Raw genomic sequence first — 12208 nt, forward strand, 5'->3', positions numbered from 1 at the left:
GTTTGATGGGTTGCCTTCGTTTGAGAGTCTGCCTTAGTTTGAGGATTGACTTAGTTTGAGGGGTTGCCTTAGTTTGAGATGCTGCCTTAGTTTGAGGGGTTGCCTTTGTTTGGGGGTTTACCTTAGTTTGAGCTGCTGCCTTAATTTGACGGGTTGCCTCAGTTTGAGCTGCTGCATCATTTTGAGAGTCTGCGTTAGTTTGAAGGGTTGCCTTAGTTTGAGGGGTTGCCTTAGTTTGAGGGGTTGCCTTAGTTTGAGTGGTTGCCTTAGTTTGAGGGGTTGCCTTAGTTTGAGAGTCTGACTTAGTTTGCGGGGTTCCCTTAGTTTGAGAGTCTGCCTTAGTTTGAGGGGTTGCCTTCGTCTGAGGGGTTGCCTTAGTTTGAGTGGTTGCCTTAGTTTGAGGGGTTGCCTTAGTTTGAGAGTCTGACTTAGTTTGCGGGGTTCCCTTAGTTTGAGGGTCTGCCTTAGTTTGAGCGGATGCCTTAGTTTGAGGGGTTGCCTTAGTTTGAGGGGTTGCCTTAGTTTGATGGCTTGCCTTAGTTTGAGCTGCTGCCTTAGTTTGAGGGGTTGCCTCAGTTTGAGGGGTTGCATTAATTTGAGGAAATGCCTTAGTTTGAGCTGCTGCCTTAGTTTGAGTATCTGCCTTAGTTTGAGGGGATGCCTTAGTTTGAGCGTTGGCCTTAGTTTGAGAGTCTGCCTTAGTTCGAGGGGTTGCCTTAGTTTGTGGGGTTGCCTTAGTTTGAGGGGTTGCCTTAGTTTGAGGCGTTGCCTTAGTTTGAGCTGCTGCCTTATTTTGAGAGTCTGCCTCAGTTTGAGGGGTCGCCTTCGTTTGAGCGGTTGCCTTCTTTTGAGAGTCTGCCATTTTTGAGGGGTTGCCTTAGTTTGAGGGGTTGCCTCAGTTTGAGAGTCTGCCTTCGTTTGAGGGGTTGCCTCAGTTTGTGGAGTTGACTCAGTTTGAGGGGTTCCCTTAGTTTGAGGGTCTGCCTTAGTTTGACGGGTTGCCTTAGTTTGAGATGCTGCCTTAGTGTGAGGGTTTGCCTTAATTTGAGGGTCTGCATTAGTTTGAGGTTATGACTTAGTTTGAGGGGTTGCCTTAGTTTGAGAGTCTGCCTTATTTTGAGGGGTTGCCTTAGTTTGAGGGGTTGTCTTAGTTTGAGAGTGCCTCAGTTTGAGGGGTTGCCTGACTTTGAGCTGCTGCCTTAGTTTGAGGGGTTGCCTTGGTTTGAGCGTTTGCCTCAGTTTGAGGGGTTGCTTTAGCTTGAGCTGCTGCCTTAGTTTGAGTGGTTGCCCTACTTTGAGGGGTTGCCTTAGTTTCAGATGCTGCCTTACTTTGACAGTCTGCCTGAGTTTGAGGGGTTGCTTAAGTTTGAGAGACTGCCTTATTTTGAGGGGTTGCCTTCGTTTGAGGGGTTGACTTAGTTTGAGCTGCTGCCTTAGTTTTAGATTCTGCCTGAGTTTGAGGGGTTGCCTAAGTTTGAGAGTCTGCCTAAGTTTGAGAGTCTGCCTTAGTTTGAGGGGCTGCCTTAGTTTGAGCGGATGCCTTAGTTTGAGGGGTTGCCTTAGTTTGAGAGTCTGCCTTAGTTTGAGGGGTTGCCTTAGTTTGAGAGTCTGCCTTAGTTTGAGCGGTTGCCTTAGTTTGTGAGGCTGCCTTAGTTTGAGGGGTTGCCTTAGTTTGAGCTGCTGCCTTAGTTTGAGGGGTTGCTTTAGTTTTAGGGGTTGCCTTAGTTTGAGCTGCTGCCTTCGCTTGAGGGATGCCTTAGTTTGAGGGGTTGTCTGAATTTGTGAGTCTGCCTTAGTTTGAGGGGTAGCCTTATTTTGAGGGGTTGCCTTAGTTAGAGGTGTTGCCTTAGTTTGAGAGGCTGCCTTAGTTTGAGGGGTTGCCTTAGCTTGAAGTGTTGCCTTATTTTGAGGTGTTGCCTTAGTTTGAGGGTTTGTCTTAGTTTCAGTGGTTCACTTAGTTTGAGAGGTTGCCTTAGTTTGAGGCGTTGTCTTAGTTTCAGGGGTTGGCTTAGTTTGAGGGGTTGGCTTAGTTTGAGCTGCTGCCTTAGTTTGAGAGTTTGCCTCAGTTTGAGGGGCTGCCTTCGTTTGAGCGCTTGCCTTAGTTTGAGATGCTGCCTTTTTTTGAGGGGTTGCCTTAGTTTGAGGGGCTGCCTTAGTTTGAGATGCTGCCTTAGTGTGAGGGTTTCCCTTAATTTGAGGGTCTGCATTAGTTTGAGGGGATGACTTAGTTTGAGGGGTTGCCTTAGTTTGAGGGGTTACCTTAGTTTGAGAGTCTGCCTGATTTTGAGGGGTTGCCATAGTTTGAGGGGTTGTCTTAGTTTGAGAGTCTGCCTCAGTTTGAGGGGTTGCCTGACTTTGAGCTGCTGCCTTGGTTTGAGGGGTTGCCTTGGTTTGAGCGTTTGCCTCAGTTTGAGGGGTTGCTTTAGCTTGAGCAGCTGCCTTAGTTTGAGCTGCTGCCTTACTTTGACAGTCTGCCTTAGTTTGAGCTGCTGCCTAAGTTGCAGAATCTGCCTGAGTTTGAGGGGTTGCATAAGTTTGAGAGTCTGCCTATGTTTGAGAATTTGCCTTAGTTTAAGGGGTTGCCTTAGTTTGAGGGTTTGCCTTAGTTTGAGGGTTTGCCTTAGTTTGAGAGTCTGCCTTAGTTTGAGGGGTTGCCTTAGTTTGAGCTGCTGCCTTAGTTTGAGGGGTTGTCTTAGTTTGTGAGGCTGCCTTAGTTTGAGGGGTTGCCTTAGTTTGAGTTGCTGCCTTAGTTTGAGGGGTTGCTTTAGTTTGAGGGGTTGCCAGTTGGAGCTGCTGCCTTAGCTTGAGGGATGCCTTAGTTTGAGGGGTTGTCTTAATTTGTGAGTCTGCCTTAGTTTGAGGGGTAGCCTTATTTTGAGGGGTTGCCTTAGCTTGAGGGGTTGCCTTAGTTTGAGAGTCTGCCTTAGTTTGAGGGGTTGCCTTAGCTTGAGGGGTTGCCTTAGTTTGAGGGGTTGTCTTAATTTCAGTGGTTCACTTAGTATAAGGGGTTGCCTTAGTATGAGAGGTTGTCTTAGTTTGAGCTGCTGCCTTACGTTGAGGGGTTGCGTTAGTTTGAGGGGTTCCCTTAGTTTGTGGGGTTGCCTTAGTTTGAGGGGTTGCCTTAGTTTAAGGGGTTGGCTTAGTTTGAGCTGGTGCCTTAGTTTGAGAGTTAGTCTCAGTTTGAGGGGTTGCCTTCGTTTGAGCGGTTGCCTTAGTTTGAGAGTCTGCCTTTTTTTGAGGGGTTGCCTCAGTTTGAGGGGTTGCCTTCGTTTGCAGGGATGCCTTAGTTTGAGGGGTTGCCTTAGTTTGAGAGTCTGCCTTAGTTTGAGGGGTTGCCTTAGCTTGAGGGGTTGCCTTAGTTTGAGGTGTTGCCTTAGTTTGAGGGGATGTTTTAGTTTGAGTGGTTCACTTAGTTTGAGCTCCTGCCTTAGTTTGAGAGTCTGCCTCAGTTTGAGGGGTTGGCTTCGTTTGTGCGGTTGCCTTAGTTTGAGAGTCTGCCTTTTTTTGAGGGGTTGCCTTAGTTTGAGGGGTTGCCTTAGTTTGAGAGTCTGCCTAAGTTTGAGGTGTTGCCTTAGTTTGAGGTGTTGCCTTAGTTTGAGCTGCTGCCTTCGTTTGAGAAGTTGCCTTAGTTTGAGTGGATGCCTTAGTTTGAGGGGTTGCCTTAGTTTGAGAGTCTGCCTTAGTTTGAGGGGTTGCCTTAGCTTGAGGTGTGGCTTTAGTTTGAAGGGTTGCCTTGGTTTGAGGGGTTGCCTCAGTTTGAGCTGCTGCCTCAGCTTGACGGGATGCCTTCGTTTGAGTTGCTGCCTTTGTTTGAGAGTCTGCCTTAGTTTGAGGGGTTGCCTTAGTTTGAGGGGTTGCCTTCGTTTGAGAGTCTGCCTTAGTTTGAGTGGTTGCCTTAGTTTGAGGGGTTGCCTTAGTTTGAGTGGTTGCCTTTGTTTGAGGGGTTGCCTTTGTTTGAGGGTCTGCCTTAGTTTGAGCTGTTGCCTTAGTTTGAGGGGTTGCCTTCGTTTGAGAGTCTGACTTAGTTTGCGGGGTTCCCTTAGTTTGAGGGTCTGCATTAGTTTGAGGGGTTGCATTAGTTTGAGGGGTTGCCTTAGTATGAGGGCTTGCCTTAGTTTGAGCTGCTGCCTTAGTTTGATGGGTTCCCTGAGTTTGAGGGGTTGCCTTAATTTGAGGGAATGCCTTCGTTTGAGCTGCTGCCTTAGTTTGAGTGTCTGCCTTAGTTTGAGGGGTTGCCTTAGTTTGAGCGGTGGCCTAAGTTTGAGAGTCTGCCTTCGTTTGAGTTGTTGCCTCAGTTTGAGAGGCTTCCTTAGTTTGAGAGTCTGACTTAGTTTGCGGGGTTCCCTTAGTTTGAGGGTCTGCATTGGTTTGAGGGGTTGCATTAGTTTGAGGGGTTGCCTTAGTATGAGGGCTTGCCTTAGTTTGAGCAGCTGCCTTAGTTTGAGTGTCTGTCAGTTTGAGGGGTAGCCTTATTTTGAGGGGTTGCCTTAGTTTGAGGGGTTGCCTTAGTTTGAGAGTCTGCCTTAGTTTGAGGGGTTGCCTTAGCTTGAGGGGTTGCCTTAGTTTGAGGTGTTGCCTTAGTTTGAGGGGTTGCCTTAGTTTCAGTGGTTCACTTAGTATGAGGGGTTGCCTTAGTATGAGGGGTTGTCTTAGTTTGAGCTGCTGCCTTACTTTGAGAGGTTGCATTAGTTTGAGGGGTTGCCTTAGTTTGAGGGGTTGCCTTAGTTTGAGGGGTTGGCTTAGTTTGAGCTGGTGCCTCAGTTTGAGAGTTTGCCTCAGTTTGAGGGGTTGCCTTCTTTTGATCGGTTGCCTTAGTTTGAGAGTCTGCCTTTTTTTGAGGTGTTGCCTTAGTTTGAGCTGCTGCCTCAGCTTGACGGGATGCATTAGTTTGAGTGGTTGTCTTTGTTAGAGAGACAGCCTTAGTTTGAGGGGTTGCCTTAGTTCGAGGGGTTGCCTTAGTTTGAGTTGCTGCCTTTGTTTGAGAGTCTGCCTTAGTTTGAGGGGTTGCCTTAGTTTGAGGGGTTGCCTTCGTTGGAGTGTCTGCCTTAGTTGGAGTGGTCGCCTTCGTTTGAGGTGTTGCCTTAGTTTGAGGGGTTGCCTTTGTTTGAGTGTCTGCCTTAGTTTGAGTTGTTGCCTTAGTTTGAGGGGTTGCCTTAGTTTGAGAGTCTGACTTAGTTTGTGGGGTTCCCTTAGTTTGAGGGGTTGCCTTAGTTTGAGTTGTTGCCTTAGTTTGAGGGGTTGTCTTAGTTTCAGTGGTTCACTTAGTATGAGGGGTTGCCTCAGTATGAGGGTCTGCCTTAGTTTGAGGTGTTGCCTTAGTTTGAGGGGTTTCCTTTGATTGGAGGGGTTGACTTAGTTTGAGCTGCTGCCTTAGTTTGACTGGTTGCCTTAGTTTGAGATGCTGCCTTAGTGTGAGGGTTTGCCTTAATTTGAGGGTCTGCATTAGTTTGAGGATATGACTTAGTTTGAGGGGTTGCCTTAGTTTGAGGGGTTACCTTAGTTTGAGAGTCTGCCTGATTTTGAGTTGTTGCCTTAGTTTGAGGGGTTGTCTTAGTTTGAGAGTCTGCCTCAGGTTGAGTGGTTGCTTTAGCTTGAGCTGCTGCCTTAGTTTGAGGGGTTGCCTTACTTTGAGGGGTTGCCTTCGTTCGAGCTGCTGCCTTACTTTGACAGTCTGCCTGAGTTTGAGGGGTTGCCTAAGTTTTAGAGTCTGCCTTATTTTGAGGGGTTGCCTTAGTTTGAGGGGTTGCCCCAGTTTGTGCTGCTGCCGAAGTTTTACAGTCTGCCTGAGTTTGAGGGGTTGCATAAGTTTGAGAGTCTGCCTAAGTTTGAGAATTTGCCTTAGTTTGAGGGGATGCCTTAGTTTGAGGGTTTGCCTCAGTTTGAGAGTCTGCCTTAGTTTGAGGGGTTGCCTTAGTTTGAGCTGCTGCCTTAGTTTGAGGGGTTGCCTTAGTTTGTGAGGCTGCCTTAGTTTGAGGGGTTGCCTTAGTTTGTGAGGCTGCCTTAGTTTGAGGGGTTGCCTTAGTTTGAGTTGCTGCCTCAGTTTGAGGGGTTGCTTTAGTTTGAGGGGTTGTCTTAGTTGGAGCTGCTGCCTTCGCTTGAGGGATGCCTTAGTTTGAGGGGTTGTCTTAATTTGTGAGTCTGCCTTCGTTTGAGGGGTTGCCTTAGCTTGAGGGGTTGCCTTAGTTTGAGGGGTTGCCTTCGTTTGGCATTCTGCCTTAGTTTGAGTGGTTGCCTTAGTTTGAGGGGTTGCCTTATTTTGAGTGGTTGCCTTTGTTTGAGGGTCTGCCTTAGTTTGAGTTGTTGCCTTAGTTTGAGGGGTTGCCTTAGTTTGAGAGTCTGACTTAGTTTGCGGGGTTCCCTTAGTTTGAGGGTGTGCATTAGTTTGAGGGGTTGCATTAGTTTGAGGGGTTGCCTTAGTATGAGGGCTTGCCTTAGTTTGAGCTGCTGCCTTCGTTTGATGGGTTCCCTCAGTTTGAGGGGTTGCCTTAATTTGAATGAATGCCTTCTTTTGAGCTGCTGCCTTATTTTGAGGGGTTGCCTTAGTTTGAGGGGTTGCCTTAGTTTGAGCTGCTGCCTAAGTTGTAGAATCTGCCTGAGTTTGAGGGGTTGCATAAGTTTGAGAGTCTGCCTATGTTTGAGAATTTGCTTCAGTTTGAGGGGTTGCCTTAGTTTGAGGGTTTGCCTTAGTTTGAGGGTCTGCCTTAGTTTGAGGGGTTGCCTTAGTTTGAGCTGCTGCCTTAGTTTGAGGGGTTGCCTTAGTTTGTGAGGCTGCCTTAGTTTGAGGGGTTGCCTTAGTTTGAGTTGCTGCCTTAGTTTGAGGGGTTGCTTTAGTTTGAGGGGTTGCCAGTTGGAGCTGCTGCCTTAGCTTGAGGGATGCCTTAGTTTGAGGGGTTGTCTTAATTTGTGAGTCTGCCTTAGTTTGAGGGGTAGCCTTATTTTGAGGGGTTGCCTTAGCTTGAGGGGTTGCCTTAGTTTGAGAGTCTGCCTTAGTTTGAGGGGTTGCCTTAGCTTGAGGGGTTGCCTTAGTTTGAGGGGTTGTCTTAATTTCAGTGGTTCACTTAGTATAAGGGGTTGCCTTAGTATGAGAGGTTGTCTTAGTTTGAGCTGCTGCCTTACGTTGAGGGGTTGCGTTAGTTTGAGGGGTTCCCTTAGTTTGTGGGGTTGCCTTAGTTTGAGGGGTTGCCTTAGTTTAAGGGGTTGGCTTAGTTTGAGCTGGTGCCTTAGTTTGAGAGTTAGTCTCAGTTTGAGGGGTTGCCTTCGTTTGAGCGGTTGCCTTAGTTTGAGAGTCTGCCTTTTTTTGAGGGGTTGCCTCAGTTTGAGGGGTTGCCTTCGTTTGCAGGGATGCCTTAGTTTGAGGGGTTGCCTTAGTTTGAGAGTCTGCCTTAGTTTGAGGGGTTGCCTTAGCTTGAGGGGTTGCCTTAGTTTGAGGTGTTGCCTTAGTTTGAGGGGATGTTTTAGTTTGAGTGGTTCACTTAGTTTGAGCTCCTGCCTTAGTTTGAGAGTCTGCCTCAGTTTGAGGGGTTGGCTTCGTTTGTGCGGTTGCCTTAGTTTGAGAGTCTGCCTTTTTTTGAGGGGTTGCCTTAGTTTGAGGGGTTGCCTTAGTTTGAGAGTCTGCCTAAGTTTGAGGTGTTGCCTTAGTTTGAGGTGTTGCCTTAGTTTGAGCTGCTGCCTTCGTTTGAGAAGTTGCCTTAGTTTGAGTGGATGCCTTAGTTTGAGGGGTTGCCTTAGTTTGAGAGTCTGCCTTAGTTTGAGGGGTTGCCTTAGCTTGAGGTGTGGCTTTAGTTTGAAGGGTTGCCTTGGTTTGAGGGGTTGCCTCAGTTTGAGCTGCTGCCTCAGCTTGACGGGATGCCTTCGTTTGAGTTGCTGCCTTTGTTTGAGAGTCTGCCTTAGTTTGAGGGGTTGCCTTAGTTTGAGGGGTTGCCTTCGTTTGAGAGTCTGCCTTAGTTTGAGTGGTTGCCTTAGTTTGAGGGGTTGCCTTAGTTTGAGTGGTTGCCTTTGTTTGAGGGGTTGCCTTTGTTTGAGGGTCTGCCTTAGTTTGAGCTGTTGCCTTAGTTTGAGGGGTTGCCTTCGTTTGAGAGTCTGACTTAGTTTGCGGGGTTCCCTTAGTTTGAGGGTCTGCATTAGTTTGAGGGGTTGCATTAGTTTGAGGGGTTGCCTTAGTATGAGGGCTTGCCTTAGTTTGAGCTGCTGCCTTAGTTTGATGGGTTCCCTGAGTTTGAGGGGTTGCCTTAATTTGAGGGAATGCCTTCGTTTGAGCTGCTGCCTTAGTTTGAGTGTCTGCCTTAGTTTGAGGGGTTGCCTTAGTTTGAGCGGTGGCCTAAGTTTGAGAGTCTGCCTTCGTTTGAGTTGTTGCCTCAGTTTGAGGGGCTTCCTTAGTTTGAGAGTCTGACTTAGTTTGCGGGGTTCCCTTAGTTTGAGGGTCTGCATTGGTTTGAGGGGTTGCATTAGTTTGAGGGGTTGCCTTAGTATGAGGGCTTGCCTTAGTTTGAGCAGCTGCCTTAGTTTGAGTGTCTGTCAGTTTGAGGGGTAGCCTTATTTTGAGGGGTTGCCTTAGTTTGAGGGGTTGCCTTAGTTTGAGAGTCTGCCTTAGTTTGAGGGGTTGCCTTAGCTTGAGGGGTTGCCTTAGTTTGAGGTGTTGCCTTAGTTTGAGGGGTTGCCTTAGTTTCAGTGGTTCACTTAGTATGAGGGGTTGCCTTAGTATGAGGGGTTGTCTTAGTTTGAGCTGCTGCCTTACTTTGAGAGGTTGCATTAGTTTGAGGGGTTGCCTTAGTTTGAGGGGTTGCCTTAGTTTGAGGGGTTGGCTTAGTTTGAGCTGGTGCCTCAGTTTGAGAGTTTGCCTCAGTTTGAGGGGTTGCCTTCTTTTGATCGGTTGCCTTAGTTTGAGAGTCTGCCTTTTTTTGAGGTGTTGCCTTAGTTTGAGCTGCTGCCTCAGCTTGACGGGATGCATTAGTTTGAGTGGTTGTCTTTGTTAGAGAGACAGCCTTAGTTTGAGGGGTTGCCTTAGTTCGAGGGGTTGCCTTAGTTTGAGTTGCTGCCTTTGTTTGAGAGTCTGCCTTAGTTTGAGGGGTTGCCTTAGTTTGAGGGGTTGCCTTCGTTGGAGTGTCAGCCTTAGTTGGAGTGGTCGCCTTCGTTTGAGGTGTTGCCTTAGTTTGAGGGGTTGCCTTTGTTTGAGTGTCTGCCTTAGTTTGAGTTGTTGCCTTAGTTTGAGGGGTTGCCTTAGTTTGAGAGTCTGACTTAGTTTGTGGGGTTCCCTTAGTTTGAGGGGTTGCCTTAGTTTGAGTTGTTGCCTTAGTTTGAGGGGTTGTCTTAGTTTCAGTGGTTCACTTAGTATGAGGGGTTGCCTCAGTATGAGGGTCTGCCTTAGTTTGAGGTGTTGCCTTAGTTTGAGGGGTTTCCTTTGATTGGAGGGGTTGACTTAGTTTGAGCTGCTGCCTTAGTTTGACTGGTTGCCTTAGTTTGAGATGCTGCCTTAGTGTGAGGGTTTGCCTTAATTTGAGGGTCTGCATTAGTTTGAGGATATGACTTAGTTTGAGGGGTTGCCTTAGTTTGAGGGGTTACCTTAGTTTGAGAGTCTGCCTGATTTTGAGTTGTTGCCTTAGTTTGAGGGGTTGTCTTAGTTTGAGAGTCTGCCTCAGGTTGAGTGGTTGCTTTAGCTTGAGCTGCTGCCTTAGTTTGAGGGGTTGCCTTACTTTGAGGGGTTGCCTTCGTTCGAGCTGCTGCCTTACTTTGACAGTCTGCCTGAGTTTGAGGGGTTGCCTAAGTTTTAGAGTCTGCCTTATTTTGAGGGGTTGCCTTAGTTTGAGGGGTTGCCCCAGTTTGAGCTGCTGCCGAAGTTTTACAGTCTGCCTGAGTTTGAGGGGTTGCATAAGTTTGAGAGTCTGCCTAAGTTTGAGAATTTGCCTTAGTTTGAGGGGATGCCTTAGTTTGAGGGTTTGCCTCAGTTTGAGAGTCTGCCTTAGTTTGAGGGGTTGCCTTAGTTTGAGCTGCTGCCTTAGTTTGAGGGGTTGCCTTAGTTTGTGAGGCTGCCTTAGTTTGAGGGGTTGCCTTAGTTTGTGAGGCTGCCTTAGTTTGAGGGGTTGCCTTAGTTTGAGTTGCTGCCTCAGTTTGAGGGGTTGCTTTAGTTTGAGGGGTTGTCTTAGTTGGAGCTGCTGCCTTCGCTTGAGGGATGCCTTAGTTTGAGGGGTTGTCTTAATTTGTGAGTCTGCCTTCGTTTGAGGGGTTGCCTTAGCTTGAGGGGTTGCCTTAGTTTGAGGGGTTGCCTTCGTTTGGCATTCTGCCTTAGTTTGAGTGGTTGCCTTAGTTTGAGGGGTTGCCTTATTTTGAGTGGTTGCCTTTGTTTGAGGGTCTGCCTTAGTTTGAGTTGTTGCCTTAGTTTGAGGGGTTGCCTTAGTTTGAGAGTCTGACTTAGTTTGCGGGGTTCCCTTAGTTTGAGGGTGTGCATTAGTTTGAGGGGTTGCATTAGTTTGAGGGGTTGCCTTAGTATGAGGGCTTGCCTTAGTTTGAGCTGCTGCCTTCGTTTGATGGGTTCCCTCAGTTTGAGGGGTTGCCTTAATTTGAATGAATGCCTTCTTTTGAGCTGCTGCCTTATTTTGAGGGGTTGCCTTAGTTTGAGGGGTTGCCTTAGTTTGAGCTGCTGCCTAAGTTGTAGAATCTGCCTGAGTTTGAGGGGTTGCATAAGTTTGAGAGTCTGCCTATGTTTGAGAATTTGCCTCAGTTTGAGGGGTTGCCTTAGTTTGAGGGTTTGCCTTAGTTTGAGGGTCTGCCTTAGTTTGAGGGGTTGCCTTAGTTTGAGCTGCTGCCTTAGTTTGAGGGGTTGCCTTAGTTTGTGAGGCTGCCTTAGTTTGAGGGGTTGCCTTAGTTTGAGTTGCTGCCTTAGTTTGAGGGTTTGCTTTAGTTTGAGGGGTTGCCAGTTGGAGCTGCTGCCTTAGCTTGAGGGATGCCTTAGTTTGAGGGGTTGTCTTAATTTCAGTGGTTCACTTAGTATGAGGGGTTACCTTAGTATGAGAGGTTGTCTTAGTTTGAGCTGCTGCCTTACGTTGAGGGGTTGCGTTAGTTTGAGGGGTTCCCTTAGTGTGTGGGGTTGCCTTAGTTTGAGGGGTTGCCTTAGTTTAAGGGGTTGGCTTAGTTTGAGCTGGTGCCTTAGTTTGAGAGTTAGTCTCAGTTTGAGGGGTTGCCTTCGTTTGAGCGGTTGCCTTAGTTTGAGAGTCTGCCTTTTTTTGAGGGGTTGCCTTAGTTTGAAGGGTTGCCTTAGTTTGAGAGTCTGCCTTTTTTTGAGGGGTTGCCTCATTTTGAGGGGTTGCCTTCGTTTGCAGGGATGCCTTAGTTTGAGGGGTTGCCTTAGTTTGAGAGTCTGCCTTAGTTTGAGGGGTTGCCTTAGCTTGAGGGGTTGCCTTAGTTTGAGGTGTTGCCTCAGTTTGAGGGGTTGCCTTAGTTTGAGGGGTTGCCTTCGTTTGAGATTCTGCCTTAGTTTGAGTGGTTGCCTTAGTTTGAGGGGTTGCCTTATTTTGAGTGGTTGCCTTAGTTTGAGGGGTTGCCTTTGTTTGAGGGTTTGCCTTAGTTTGAGTTGTTGCCTTAGTTTGAGGGGTTGCCTTAGTTTGAGAGTCTGACTTAGTTTGCGGGGTTCCCTTAGTTTGAGGGTGTGCATTAGTTTGAGGGGTTGCATTAGTTTGAGGGGTTGCCTTAGTATGAGGGCTTGCCTTAGTTTGAGCTGCTGCCTTCGTTTGATGGGTTCCCTCAGTTTGAGGAGTTGCCTTAATTTGAATGAATGCCTTCTTTTGAGCTGCTGCCTTATTTTGAGGGGTTGCCTTAGTTTGAGGGGTTGCCTTAGTTTGAGCTGCTGCCTAAGTTGTAGATTCTGCCTGAGTTTGAGGGGTTGCATAAGTTTGAGAGTCTGCCTATGTTTGAGAATTTGCCTTAGTTTGAGGGGTTGCCTTAGTTTGAGGGTTTGCCTTAGTTTGAGGGTTTGCCTTAGTTTGAGAGTCTGCCTTAGTTTGAGGGGTTGCCTTAATTTGAGCTGCTGCCTTAGTTTGAGGGGTTGCCTTAGTTTGTGAGGCTGCCTTAGTTTGAGGGGTTGCCTTAGTTTGAGTTGCTGCCTTAGTTTGAGGGGTTGCTTTAGTTTGAGGGGTTGCCAGTTGGAGCTGCTGCCTTAGCTTGAGGGATGTCTTAGTTTGAGGGGTTGTCTTAATTTCAGTGGTTCACTTAGTATGAG

This window comes from Heterodontus francisci, unplaced genomic scaffold (genome assembly GCF_036365525.1).
Source record: "Heterodontus francisci isolate sHetFra1 unplaced genomic scaffold, sHetFra1.hap1 HAP1_SCAFFOLD_420, whole genome shotgun sequence".
NCBI lineage: Eukaryota > Metazoa > Chordata > Chondrichthyes > Heterodontiformes > Heterodontidae > Heterodontus > Heterodontus francisci.